General features: G+C 36.7%; 1 protein-coding gene and 1 non-coding gene across 3 annotated transcripts in view; both read right to left on the reverse strand.

Annotated features, from left to right (window-relative positions):
* ROCK2 (Rho associated coiled-coil containing protein kinase 2) overlaps positions 1 to 13,858 on the reverse strand; it is a 141,826-nt gene that overhangs the window by 104,780 nt on the left and 23,188 nt on the right. The gene's annotated exons all lie outside the window — the stretch shown is intronic.
* On the reverse strand, positions 10,394 to 10,497 carry LOC125158355 (U6 spliceosomal RNA). The gene has a single exon (XR_007149365.1). It is a non-coding gene; the product is annotated as a U6 spliceosomal RNA (small nuclear RNA).

Below are 13,858 nucleotides of genomic sequence, written 5' to 3' on the forward strand. Positions count from 1 at the left end.
GGCATGGTTTGATAATCATTAATTAAGTTACACACATGACCCCATCTATCTTACAACCAAACTGGTTCTCTGAAGGTGAATGAAATCCAAATTTATAAAACAAATTCTAATTTCCAACAGAAATAATATTTGTAAACCTAAAGTTGACTACAACGCTGCAGCTCAGAAATTGAGAAGCTGAAGAAAGCTTCCAGAACTCTCATCAGATTGGGAACAGAAATTAAAATTTGGGACTCACAAAGAAAAAGTCCAGGCTAAAGGGCTATACCCCAGAAATAAAGAAAAAACAGAAACAAACCAACCCTCAAAAGATTGAAAATCGACCTCAAATCTGTTCAATCACTGAGTAGATTAAGGTGGTCCTTCTCAAACTTGACTGACAGAAAATATAAATCTCCCTAAAGAAAGTTAACATTACCTAATTATCTAAGCATTTTATCCACACACAATATCCAGCAGTCAAGCAAACATTAGCAGTCATACAAGATAAAACAAAAATACCATAAAACCAGAAGAAAATTTTCTAAAAAATCAGAGCCACAGGAAATTCAGAAATTTAACACAAACCTCAAAGTCATTGCTATTAATGTGTTCAAAGTAAGATGGGAGAATTTCAGCAGAGAACCTGATATTTTATCAAATAATCAAATGATTGAAAACTCTAAAACTTAAAAACAAAATGAGTGAAAATTAAGAACTCGGTCGAAAGGAGTGAAGGTGAGTGGGAAGGATAGGCTTTCTGGGTATGGACTAAGTCACAAGGATCAAAGGTACAGCATAGGGAATAGAGCTAATGGCACCTTAAGAGCCTTCGAAGATCACAGACGGTAGCTAGACTTGTGCTGAGCATAGTATACCATGCAAAGTGGCCAAATCGCTATGCTGTACACCTGAAACTAAGGTAGCATTGTATGTCAACAACACCTCAATTTAAAAAAAAAAAGAATTCAACAGACAGATTAGACACAACTATGGCCTTTAGTGAACTGTCTAAATCCTTTAAAACATTTTTCTATTGCTATTTAAGGTTGTAAGGTGAATTTATATAAGCTCTTTTTTTTTAAGTTTATTTACTTATTTTGAGTGTGAGAGAGAGAGAGAGAGAGAGCATGCGAGAGCATATGAGCACAGGGGAGGGATAGAGAGAGAGAGAGAGAGAGAGAGAGAGAGAGAGAGGGAGGGATGGGGGGAGGGAGGGAGGGATGGGGGGAGGGAGGGAGGGAGGGAGAGAGGGAGAGAGAGAGAGGGAGGGAGGGAGAGAGGGAGAGGGAGAGAGAGAGAGAGAGAGCATGCGAGAGCATATGAGCACAGGGGAGGGGTAGAGAGAGAGAGAGAGAGAGGGGGAGGGATGGGGGGAGGGAGGGAGGGAGGGAGGGAGGGAGAGAGGGAGAGGGAGGGAGGGAGGGAGGGAGAGGGAGAGGGAGAGGGAGAGGGAGAGGGAGAGAGAGAGAGAGAGAGAGAGAGAGAGAGAGAGAGAGAATCCTAAGCAGGCTCCATGCTGTAAGCACAGAGTCCAACTTGAGGCTTGACCTCAGGAACCATGAGATCATGACCTAAGCCAATATCAAGAGTCAGATGCTTAACCCACAAGCCACCCAGGTGCCCCTAGAAGTTCTTTATATTAAGAATATCAGTGCATGTTCTGCCTTTTTAGTCATTTGTTTTTTCTCAGTTTGTTATCTTTTAACTCTTTTTAGTTTTGTTCATTTTCAGCAAATAAAAACTTTTTTTCTCTATAGATGCTTTCTTATCAATTATGTTTAAATCAAATGGGCATGTACACAGAATCATTTTGTTTATGTTTTTTTTAAGATAACAGCTCTTTATTTAAATTTTATTTTTAAAGTAAGCTCTATGCCCAACGTGGGACTGGAACTCGTGACCCTGAGATGAGGCCAGCCACGTGCCCCATTGTTTATGGTTTTTCATTTTGCCTTTATCCCCTTTGACTATTTGGAGTTTATTTTGGTGCATATTGCAAAGTGAGAAAATACTCTCATTTTTTTCCCTCAAATACTTAACCAAGTTTTTAAAGGAAGTTTTTCATTATAGTAATAAATTTTATTTTGTTCTTATTGTAAGGTTATATAACACTAATTGAAATGTGTGAAATAACAAAAATAAATTCTAGCTTTTTCCTACTACCTGCATAAATACATAAATATGTATTTGTAAGAATATCTTTTGATACCTAGAAGTAATTAAAATGACTCAAAACTCCGTCAGTACAGGTAATGGATAAATAATTTAAAATAAATCCAATGGAGGGGGGCAACTGGGTGGCTCAGTCGGTTAAGCTCCGGACTTCAGCTGAGGTCATGATCTCGTGGTTTGTGAGTTCGAGCCCCACACGGGGCTCTGTGCTGACAGCTTGGAGGCTGGAGTCTGCTTCAGATTTTGTGTCTCCCTCTCTCTCTGCTCCTCTCCCCTTGTGCTCTGTCTCTCTCTCTCTCTCAAAAATAAATAAACATTAAAAAAATTTTTTTAATACAGCCAATGGAGGGGTGATGGGGTGGCTCAGTCAGTTAAGAGTCCAACTCTCGATCTCAGCTCAGGCCTTGATCTCACGGTTGTGAGATCAAGCCCTGAGTTCAGTTCTGTGCTGGGGATGAAGCCTACTTTACAAAAAAAAAATATACATCTAACGGAATACTGTAGAGATATTAAGAAGAATGAAGTAGACTTAAATGTATTAATGTATAAATATGAAAAGGGCATACTGTTGACTAAAATACATTCTGAAAAAACTATCTAGTCAATAATTTGCATTTCAGAATAACAATGATGCTCTCCTCATCATTCAATGTAGTAAGTACCACAAATGCCTTCGGATTTGCTGCTCTCTTTATACCAATTCTGACTATGTGTTTTGTCTACATGTTCTATAAAGGAATTTGATTCAGACTTTGCATATACTGGCTTTTTACGAAACAGTACTATTTAAAATATCATATGAATGGCTAAGGACTACATTTGCTGGCACTAATATAATTTTCAAAATATAGCACACTATACTCATGCATAAAATAAGGACTCATATCCTCGACATTTTATATCATCAAATCCAGTAAGTTTAAAAAACAAAATATTAACTATACATATCTTTAATTTTGCTTTTCACGTTTCCTTTTATTAGAACACGGTTGAAATCAACTTATAAAAGTTACAAAGCTATATAATTAAATTTGGCCAGTATCTCAGCACCCATGATTCACTGTTTTGTGTTTGCCACTAAAGATGTTCTTCAAATAGCTAAACCATATTGTGGCAGTGATATAGCCAGGCAAATATGCTCAAATATGAATTCCTTGAAAAAGTATTCATCTCCTTAAATGGCATAACCAAAAACTTTCTCCCATGAAAAGAGCTGTGAAAAAAGGAAAACAATTACAAATGAGACTACAGTCCCTAAAGGCAAGGAATGTGTCCAAAAAACTGAATTATTCTTTTATTAAAATTTCATACATATTCTTAGCTACAGGCAAAAATCTATGAGAAGGGATGAGCCACTTATCTAAATTCAATTCGTCAAACATAAATGAGTGACTACATGCCAAGCACAGTGCTATAAATTGGAAATACAAATGTAACTAAAATAACTTTATTTATATCCTGTCTTACTGCAAAAAAGATCTAAGGTAATCAAGACACAGTCCTTAAATTCAAGTGGTTTATACTCTAGTAGAAGACATAAACTTAAACCAAATACACATTACAAAGCGTAAAAAAAAAATTTAAAGGATTATATTCAAGTTATAGAACATACCCTTGTAATCAGTGCTACAAAACAAAGAGCACTATTACACAGAACATGATGTCCAACAACGGGCATGGTTAAGCAAATTATGATGGAAACCACTTAATTCAGTATTGTAGTACATTTGTTTAAAAGTTTAAGAAAAAAATTAACAGTATCATAGGAAAATCCTTATGCTACCATATTAAAGACAAAATTAAAATTAGGAAAATAGCAAAAAAAACAAAAACAAAACCTGAATATGGTAGGAGTAATTATCTTTGGGTGGTTATAAGGTTTTATTGTTTACTCTTTAAATGTTCTAATTTTCCATAATAACCATATATTACTCCTATAATCAGGAATATAATAAACATCTAAAAAAACCACCATAATTTTTTCTGGCAAGCCATTTAAAAGGAGCAAATCCTATTTGTCTGTTAACTAAGCAACACTGTATAATGACACTGAAAATTTCCTGCAAATAAAGTGAGAAAAGTTTCATCGAAATGTAGACTGGTAAGAAAGGCTTGAGAGATATGAAAGACCTTACTTTTCCAAACGACCTCTGCTAGAAATTAAGACTAATAATTACTTTACTAAACGACATAACTAAAATAATAAAAATCACATTGGGTACCTTCTTCAGGTCACACACAATCCGATTAGCTGCATTTCAAATACTCAAAAGATGTTCTGTGTGCTGTCCCGTATGGTAGCCCCCAGCCACATGTGACTACCCAACACTGGAAATAAGGCTACTGCAACTGAGGAACTGAATTAGTTTAATAGTTTATAACTTAGCCACTTGTAGCTAATGGCTACCACATTGGCCAGAGGCGTGTTTAGACGCATTGTAAGAAAGCTCTCTTAAAAGGGATTAAGAGGTACAAACTTCCAGTTATAAAATAAGTTAAGTCACAGGGATAAAAAAAAAAAAAAAAAAAAAAATACACCCTAGGAAATATAGACAATAATACTGTAACAACTTTGTTTGGTGACAGATGGTAACCACACTCATCATGGTGGGCCCTGCGAAGTGTATAGAATGGATTGTCGAACCACTCTGTTTTACACCTGAAACTAATGTAACATTGTGTGTCAACTATAACAAAAGAGAAAGAGAGAGAGAGAAAGAAAAGAACCATTCAGTAAGACTACTCTCAACTGGTAGCGCTCAAACTTGAGGAACTGAAAAAGTAGGTTAAGTACTGGGAAAGAAAAAAAAGAAAAAAAAATACTACATGTATCCAATTAACAGAGGTTAGTGGAAGAGAAGATAATGGTTAGTAGATCTTCACAGCTGAAGAACATTCAGAATTATACATTTATATATACAGTATCACCAATTTTAAATTATTTTCTTTGTTAAACTTAAATCTACACTTTGTCAATTACTAAAGAGAAAAATCATGCCGGATTTGTAAAATTATAAATGTAGCATTAAGAAATTCTATAGCACAGTGAACATGTGACCAGCTGGGAATGCCAATTCTTCCATAGCGTTTAATTTCCTGTACTCCAAAAAAAGGAAAGACCCAACAAACTAAAAGGTTACACAAACAAGGACTTATTCTCAATAGTTCTGGCATCTGTCTCTTCCATCAGTGAATTTCTTTTTCAGGTATGCAATCAGTCTTCATTGCACTTAAGAGATAACAGGTTAAACAGGTTCTGGAACACCCAGGCTTTAAAAATATTTTGTCATAACAGATTACAAAAATTAAATTTCTTTAAGAAGTAAATGTTTTATATGATCATATATTTCAAGTAGTTCTTGGCACTCTTAGCTCCTAGGATGTGATGTGTTTGTCCTATGAATACTATTATATAATAACAAAATACTGTAGTTAAGAATGAAAACCAAAAATGCATCAAAATTTCTCTGGGGCACCTGGGTGGCTCAGTTGGTTGAGCATCCAACTTTGGCTCAGGTCATGATCTCACGGTTCGTGGGTTCAAGCCCCACATCAGGCTCTGTGCTGACAGCTTGCTCAGAACCTGGAGCCTGCTTTAGGTTCTGTATCTCCTTCTCTCTCTGACCCTCTCCTGCTCATGGTCTGTCTCTGTCTCTCAAAAATAAATAAATGTTAAAAAAAATTTTTTTTAATTTCCAAATGAATTCAGAAACTTAGGATAGACTAGAAGATTCAACCTGTTTTCCTCAGATCATAGGTGCAGTAATTTAAAGCTAACCATACCTAAAACTAAACTTTAACTGATGAAGACACTAGCATAGTTGAAAGACTTAAACAAAGGCTAGGTTGAGGCCTTCAGAATTAACCATCATGTGTGATAGAAACCTTTAAGACTGAATTACTACTAGTCTAGGGTTTACAGTGGTTTTCAACTTTGTAGATTCAGGGAGGTTTATTTTAACTTCTCATTCTTCACTAATAAGCAAAAGAAATAAGTGACCGGAAACAATTAGTCACTTGCACAAGGTACCTCCTAGATTAATTTACCAACCAGAGGTGTCTCAGAAATAAAGATGTAAAAGAGAGGCATTAGAAAAGGTACCGCTTAGTGAAAAAAGTGTGATTTGGAGTCAGATTTGAAAGGGAATATGAACTCCATCACTACTGCCAAGTTACATAACTTCTTTCTCTAAACCTCAATAGCATCAATAAACAGAGACAATAATCCAACACTGCAGGACTGTGATGAAAAAGACATGAAAGAAATAAAATGTCTGTAAAACACAAGCACATACATAAAAGGAATTCTAATGAAGGGTAACTATCAATTTTTTAAAGCCATTAAAAAAACAAGTTGCCCTTTGCTACTTATTTCTAAAAACCTACCTCTTTGACAATATAAAAGAAATGACGGTAATTTTTAAGTATCAGTTTGAACTGGGGTCAGCTGCAAGTGACAGAAAATGCCCCTTAGTGCCTTTATGTCTGCTTTAAAACAGTTAAGGGTCCTTTCGAAGGACAGTGAGGTAATCTTTGGAACTGCCCCAGAAGCTGAAGCCGTCATATCCCCTCCTCTCTTTCACTTCCCATTACAAACAATAAAGGCCATTTGTACCATTCAACAAAAAAAAAAAAAAAGAAAAGAAAAGAAAGTTAAACGTGGATACAGTAGCTCCCATGATCATCAGAAATACGGCTCCTCAGCTTTGTTGCCATCAACACGAATACACTGCTTCCACCTCCTGATGACGGGTAACGAGCACCGACACCAGCCATTAAAGAGATGACAAGAAAAGGATACAAGCTCCCCACAAGGACTTTGCCTCGACGCTACTCACGAACCCCTTTTGTTCACATTCTGTAAGCCAAAAACTACTCGTGTGGTCAATCACACACAGCAACAAAAACCGCTTTAAAAAAAATCGTTTGTAGTGATGGTTACACAATATTGTGAACATAATACTAGTGTCACTGAATTGTATACTCAAGTATGGTAAACTTCACGTTACATACATTTACCACAATAAATAAAGAGATTTAGAAAATACTGAAAATGTTAAGTAGAGACATTTGATACATAAAAAAGGACCCAAATAAAAAAATCTAGAGAGATAAAAATGTTATGTGTGAGATGAAAAAATACATTAGATGGTGTTACCAGGAGACTAGAAACTGCAGAAGAAAAGACAACAGAACTTGAAGACACGACAACAGAAATTATCCATAATGAAACCCAGAGGGGAAAAAAAGACCAAAATAAGTGGGTATCAGTAAGTTGTGGGCCAACATGAAGTAACCTAATATACATACAACTGGAAGTCACCAGAGAGGGAAAAAGAAGAGAAAAACACATGTGAATAGCGCTAGAAATTCTCTACAACTGGTAAAAACTAAAACCATACAGATAGAGGCTCAAACAAAGCCAAAAACAAGAAACATGAAGAAAACAAGGCATATCATAATGAAACTGACTAAAACCAGTCAGAAAAAGAAACTCAGAAAAAAAAAATTATGAACAAAGGAATAACACAAGTCATAAGACAGTGGAGGGATATATTTAAAGTACCAAAAGTAAAACAAAACTAGCAAGTTAGTATACTATATACTAAAATACCTTTCAAAAATTAAGGTGCCGCTAAATAAAAATAAAATTACAATTTCTCAAAATGTGTGGGTGGCAGCAAAAGCAGTATTTAAGAGAAATTTATACCAAAAAATGCAAATTTAGGAAAAGAAAAGATCTAAATTCAACAATTTAGGCTTCCTGAGGAAAAACCTGAGAAAGAACAATTTAAGCCTACAAACAAAAGAAAAATAAATATAAATGAGAAGAACTTCATACTTATTAGGATGGCTACTACAAAAAAACAAAAAACAAAAACAAACAAAAAAAGCACCTTAAAATGACAAGTGTTGACAAGGATGTGGAGAGATCACAATCCCTGTGCATTACTGATGGGAATGTGAAACGGTGCAGCCACTATGGAAAAGTCTGGTAGTTCCTCAAAAATTAAAAATAGGATTATCATATGATCCAGCAATTCCACTTCTGGATATATTCTGAAAAGACCTGAAATTCTGTCTCCAATACAGTGCACCTGTGTTCACAGCAACATGATTCACGATAGCCAAAAGGTGGGAAGAACCTGTGTCCATCTACAAATAAATGGATAAACAAAACTGGTATACATACAATGAAATATTATCCAGACTTGAAAAAGAAGGAAATTCTAGCATATGCTACAACATGGATGAATGAACCTTGAGGGCATTATGCTAAGTGAAATGAGCCTTTTGACAAATACTGTAAGACAAATACTACACAATTCCACTTATATAAGGTACCTAGAGTAGTGAAATTCATAGAGACAGAGTAGCAGGGTGGTTGCCAGGGGCTGGGGGGGAGGAGGGAATGAAGAGTTGTTCTCTAATGGGTATGAAATATTGTTTTAAGATTTTATTTTTAAATAATCTCTATACCCAATGTGGGGCTCAAACTCTGATTTCAAGAGTTGCATGTTCCACTGAATGATCAGCAGTTTCTACACTAACAAACACTAGTGGGCTTTAAAGATACTGTAATTCCTTGCTCATCATCACCAACCTCTCCCTAATTCTGCTATCCAAACATAAAAAAAGACAGACATTTCCATCATCTCCTTTTACTTTAAGAGACATGATTACCCATTTCCTTTTATCCAGCCAGAGCTAGAAGAGAAGAACTGAAGATGTCACAATTTACATGAGCCGCTTGGCTACCCTGCAGTCTGACAGCAAACCAGTCTGAAAGAAAGAATAAGAGCAGCTCTCCTTATAGTAATCCTTTTCAATAATTTGGGAAATAATACTGCCTATCACCAGCAGTGGGGGCGGGGGGGAACAGGCCAAAGCCATGCCAAAAAGAAGAGAAAACTAGATACACGAAAGTCTAGGATTCAGATTGCAGGTTCATCATCGTAAGATTGATTAATTTGCAGAATTCCATACATGTCCATCTTCAAATGTTCCACACAAGCCCTTGAAAGACTTACAAACAAGAAGGGATTATTAGATAATGTACTGCTCTTGAACTATCCATCATACTGTAGATCTCCAGTAAGGGTAGACCATACAGAATTAATTATTCTCTCCACTTGGAGACATTAAAAAGATTAATTAATTAAAAACAATGAAAAACCCACAACTTACTTTTGGAGAGGCTCAACCTAAACCTAAGAAGATGTGGGGGAGAAAAAGTTGAACAATCACTGATTTTAAAAATACTCTAGGGGCGCCTGGGTGGCGCAGTCGGTTAAGCATCCGACTTCAGCCAGGTCACGATCTCGCGGTCCGGGAGTTCGAGCCCCGCGTCAGGCTCTGGGCTGATGGCTCGGAGCCTGGAGCCTGTTTCCGATTCTGTGTCTCCCTCTCTCTCTGCCCCTCCCCTGTTCATGCTCTGTCTCTCTCTGTCCCAAAAATAAATAAATGTTGAAAAAAAAAATTTAAAAATACTCTAAAATCTGAAATCCTTTTAACGTTAGAACATTTTATATTAATTACTTTTCTAAAATAACCATCCAGCTTGTCCAAAACTAACAGCTACCAATTTCTTATACAGAGTTTCAAGTTTGTACTTTAGAAAATAAGCATAATAATAAGAGAAAAGGACACTACCTTAGAACTCTAACAGCACAGATCCTTTCATAGCTCTTCCATTTATTAGCTGTATTTCTTTGAGCAAATTATTTAGCCTCTCCAAACCTCAGTGTCCTCATTCACGAAAATAGGAAGAATAATATCTGCCCTACGTATTTCACAGATTGTCACATCAAGTGAGACAACACACAAAAATGTGAAAACATTAAATCTTTTCACTACGGAATAAATAAAACCTTTACTCATAGAATTGACGAGATTAGACTAATGGATATAGGCTACTCAGACTTTCTGACTTTAATACGACTTTAGCCCAGACAGGTAACACATTTTTCATTATGTTTGCAAAAAATGGGCAAGTAACTGTTCTACTTAGAAGGTCATAATATTTTTTAAATGTTTGAAACTAAGTATTTCTAAAGAAAGAATATTTTTAAAGAACATGTCATTTTGATGTGACTAGAAAATGAAACAGAAATCTAACAAATTAATAAAGCACTTCAGAACAGTGCCTGGCACATGGTAAGAACTACATGTCTCTTTTTTTATTTCCAGTAGAATTAACATACACTGTTATATTAGTTTCAGGTGTACAATATAGTGATAAAATACAGAGTGCTTCCCGAATCTGCTTGTTATCCTTGTGCGGGGGCCACGTTAATCATCTCTGTATTGTTCCAATTTTAGTATGCATGCTGCCGAAAGCAAGCAAGAGAACTACATGTCTTGCTAACAGTATCATCACAATAACTTTTAATGATATATCATAAAAGACCCTGTATTCAATGTGCTGTTTCAAGTACCTATCATTAAGAATTTAAAATATCTATCTTCTATAGTTTAAAGAAAATTTTACGTACAGCATTTATATTACCATTTTCCATTAGCTATATTTTATATGCACTTCTCATAACAGATATCTCACAAGAAGCATGAGTTCACACTGGCAACCCCTACTTGGAACGCTCCTGTAAGGAAATCCTCTTTTTGATTTCTATAAACCAACCATCTGTTATAATTAAATACATAACTAGGTCAGTTTCTAAAAAATATCATTGTAAATACATATTTGTCTTCTCCATCCAAAATCTGAGTTCAAACCAAACTAAGGACAATGAGGCAGAAGTATTTCCACATACTGCATATTAGTAATATTTGGGGTTAGTACTTTCATTCCAGGCAGAGATCTACATGTTTAAAAAACAAAAAACAAAAAATAAACAAACAAAAAAAAAAACTTGGAAATGAGAAGAAAGCAGCTTCAAATGAAGTTATTTATTAATATGGATAAAATTTGGGAGGAAGAAGAGAAGTTACAAGAGATATGGTTGGAAAAGTCAAAACTCAGGTTATTACTCTTGAAGAAACTATTAGCATTTTGAACTTTTCCCTGAATAAATAGGAAATTAGTTATTTAAGTACTCTGAATTTTGGAATAATATGACTAGATCTGCATCTTATAAGAAGTAGTTTGGTGGGAGAGTAGAAAATGGATAGAAAGCTAGGAAAGAATAATGGGGAAGAGAATATCATAACAACCTAAGAAAAATATGATGGTCACTTGAAGTGGGAAAGTAACAGTCAGATGGGAGAGAAGTAAATCACATGTTGGAGACAACACTGACAGGATTTGGGGACTTACTGAATGGGAGGTCAAGGATGACATACCCAAATAGCCAGATTTCTGGCTTGATCCAAGCTAGATGGATAGTGGCATTACTGAGTCTAAGATCACAGGAAATGAAGGAGATCTGAAAGCAAAGGGGGAAAAATAATATTGTAGATATGTTGATCTTGAAGTATCTCTGGTATATCCAAGGGGAGATGCCTAGCTGATGTAGGACCTAAAGCTCAGAGGTAAGCTTTCAGATGGAAAAACAGAAATTATCAACATATAAATGATAAAGAGAGTCCCCAAAATAGACACAAGCTTAAGAAGTCAAAGAATGAGTAAAAAAATAATAAGCTGCCATTTAGCAGAAAGCAAAGCCTGGGAGAAACAGCTGAAGATGCTCTGAGTAATATCGTCAAAGCCAAGAGGAGAGGGCAATTTGAGAAATGTCAAGTACTTCTGAACATTTGATAAAAATGACGGTGTTCACAGCAAGGAAATCAGCATGATCTTGCAGTGAGCAGTGTTAGTGATGGGAGAGGATGGGAGGGAGATTATAGCAGACCAAGGAGTGACCAGAAAGTGAGACAGCAGAGTTTGTTTTGCTGAGGGGAAGGGGCAAAAGGTAGAAAGAATCGAGATTTCTTTCTAGGGGTCATTTGTTTTTTTTTTTGTTTTAGGTGACACATTTGAACAAGTTCAGCCAAATGAAAAAGAATCCAAATTAAAAGAAAGATGAAAGACAAAGAGAATTAAGCAACGGAGGAGAGAATGAGATCCAAACACAGTTGGAGAATCAGGCTGAGACAGAATGACGGACACCTCATCCACTGTAACAGAAGGAAAAGGAAGAACAAATGGTACAGAGGAGATAAACTCGTGAGTCAAGTAACAGGAAATTTAAGAGATCTCCTTCGATGGCTTCTATTTTCTCATGAAGGGAGAAGACCATCTGTAGAGCATACTTTGTTCAAAGAAAGAAAAGAATGTTTAAAACAGACCCTACGGAGAATGACAGAATTGCTCTGCCACCCTGACAGCTCTTACAAGAAACAGAGACCACAAATTCACAGACCCACCAATCTGCGTAGTAATTTTTTTCTCCATGAGAGCTCAACAAATAACCTTTTATGCAGGCCAAAGAAACAAACTAATCCAAAATCTAGGTGCAGATGCATATGACAGAAATTCAACAGGGCAAGGAAACTGAGAATCCTGGCAAGAGGTCTGAAGTAATGGACAATGGATTCTTACCTGCTTATTATCTCAAAAGCATCAATGAATACGTTTAATAAAAGGGTAAGAGCTCAGGAGCAGGATGTTTCAATTAATGATCTCAAAGGTAAAACTGATTTCAGGTAACGGTAAGGTCCAGAGTAGCTTCATGAGAGTAAGTAAATGAGTTAAGTGAAGAGCTCCACTGAAGATGAGAAAACTGTGAAGCCAGGTTCCTGGGTATTCTATTCACATAAACACTGATTCACCTAGAACGGTGGCACAGCCCTGCACGGAAAGGAAGACCGAGTCAGAAGTCTGTGTCTTCAATGAGCAAGCAGAGACCGCAACTACAGTATACCCCAACTACATGAGACTCAACAACGGCAATTTTAACAAGAAGGTATTACCTTCTTGTTGCTACAAGGTACTACCTTGTAGTACAAGATAAAAAGGAAACCACCTCCTATCCTTTCCTAACTGGGATCTGTAGAGAATAAAAGAAGGTACAAGTTCCACTAGAGAAGGCTCTCCCTTAAGAAGAAGACAGGTGTTGGGGCGCCTGGGTGGTTGAGTCACTTGGGCGTCCGACTTTGGCTCAGGTCATGATCTCACGGTTCGTGGGTTTGAGTCCTGCATCGGGCTCTGTGCTGACAGCTCAGAGCCTGGAGCCTCCCTCTCTCTCTGCCCCTCCCCTGCTCCTGCGCTCTCTCTCAAAAAATAAACATTAAAAACTTTTTTAAAAAAAGAAGACAGGTGTTACTACTTAAACAAAGATAAAAGTAACATTCAACATTGGGCGCCTAGGTGGCAGTTGAGCGTCTGACTTCAGCTCAGGTCATGACCTTGCAGTTTGTGAGTTCGAGCCCCGCGTCGGGCTCTGTGCTGACAGCTCAGAGCCTGGAGCCTGCTCCTGATTCTGTGCCTCCCTCTCTCTCTGCCTCTGCCCCGCTCACGCCCTGTGTCTCTCTGTCTCAAAAATAAACATTAAAAAAAAAATTTTTTTTAAGTATCATTCAGCAAAGAATTTGAAGATGCAAGTGATTATGTTTAACTTTAGAACAAGGGTGAGAAATACTTGAAAAGGAAGGGAAGAACAGGTGAGGGAACAAGAGTGAAAAGAGATGTGTATAATGACTTGTATCTTGGGCAATACATGAAAATACATGAAGTGGGATTTGGTGGGATCACTTCATGGGAAAGTGGCTAAGAGGACAGGTTTTAGGAGTTCTCTAAAAGAAG

This window comes from Prionailurus viverrinus, unplaced genomic scaffold (assembly GCF_022837055.1).
Source record: "Prionailurus viverrinus isolate Anna unplaced genomic scaffold, UM_Priviv_1.0 scaffold_33, whole genome shotgun sequence".
NCBI lineage: Eukaryota > Metazoa > Chordata > Mammalia > Carnivora > Felidae > Prionailurus > Prionailurus viverrinus.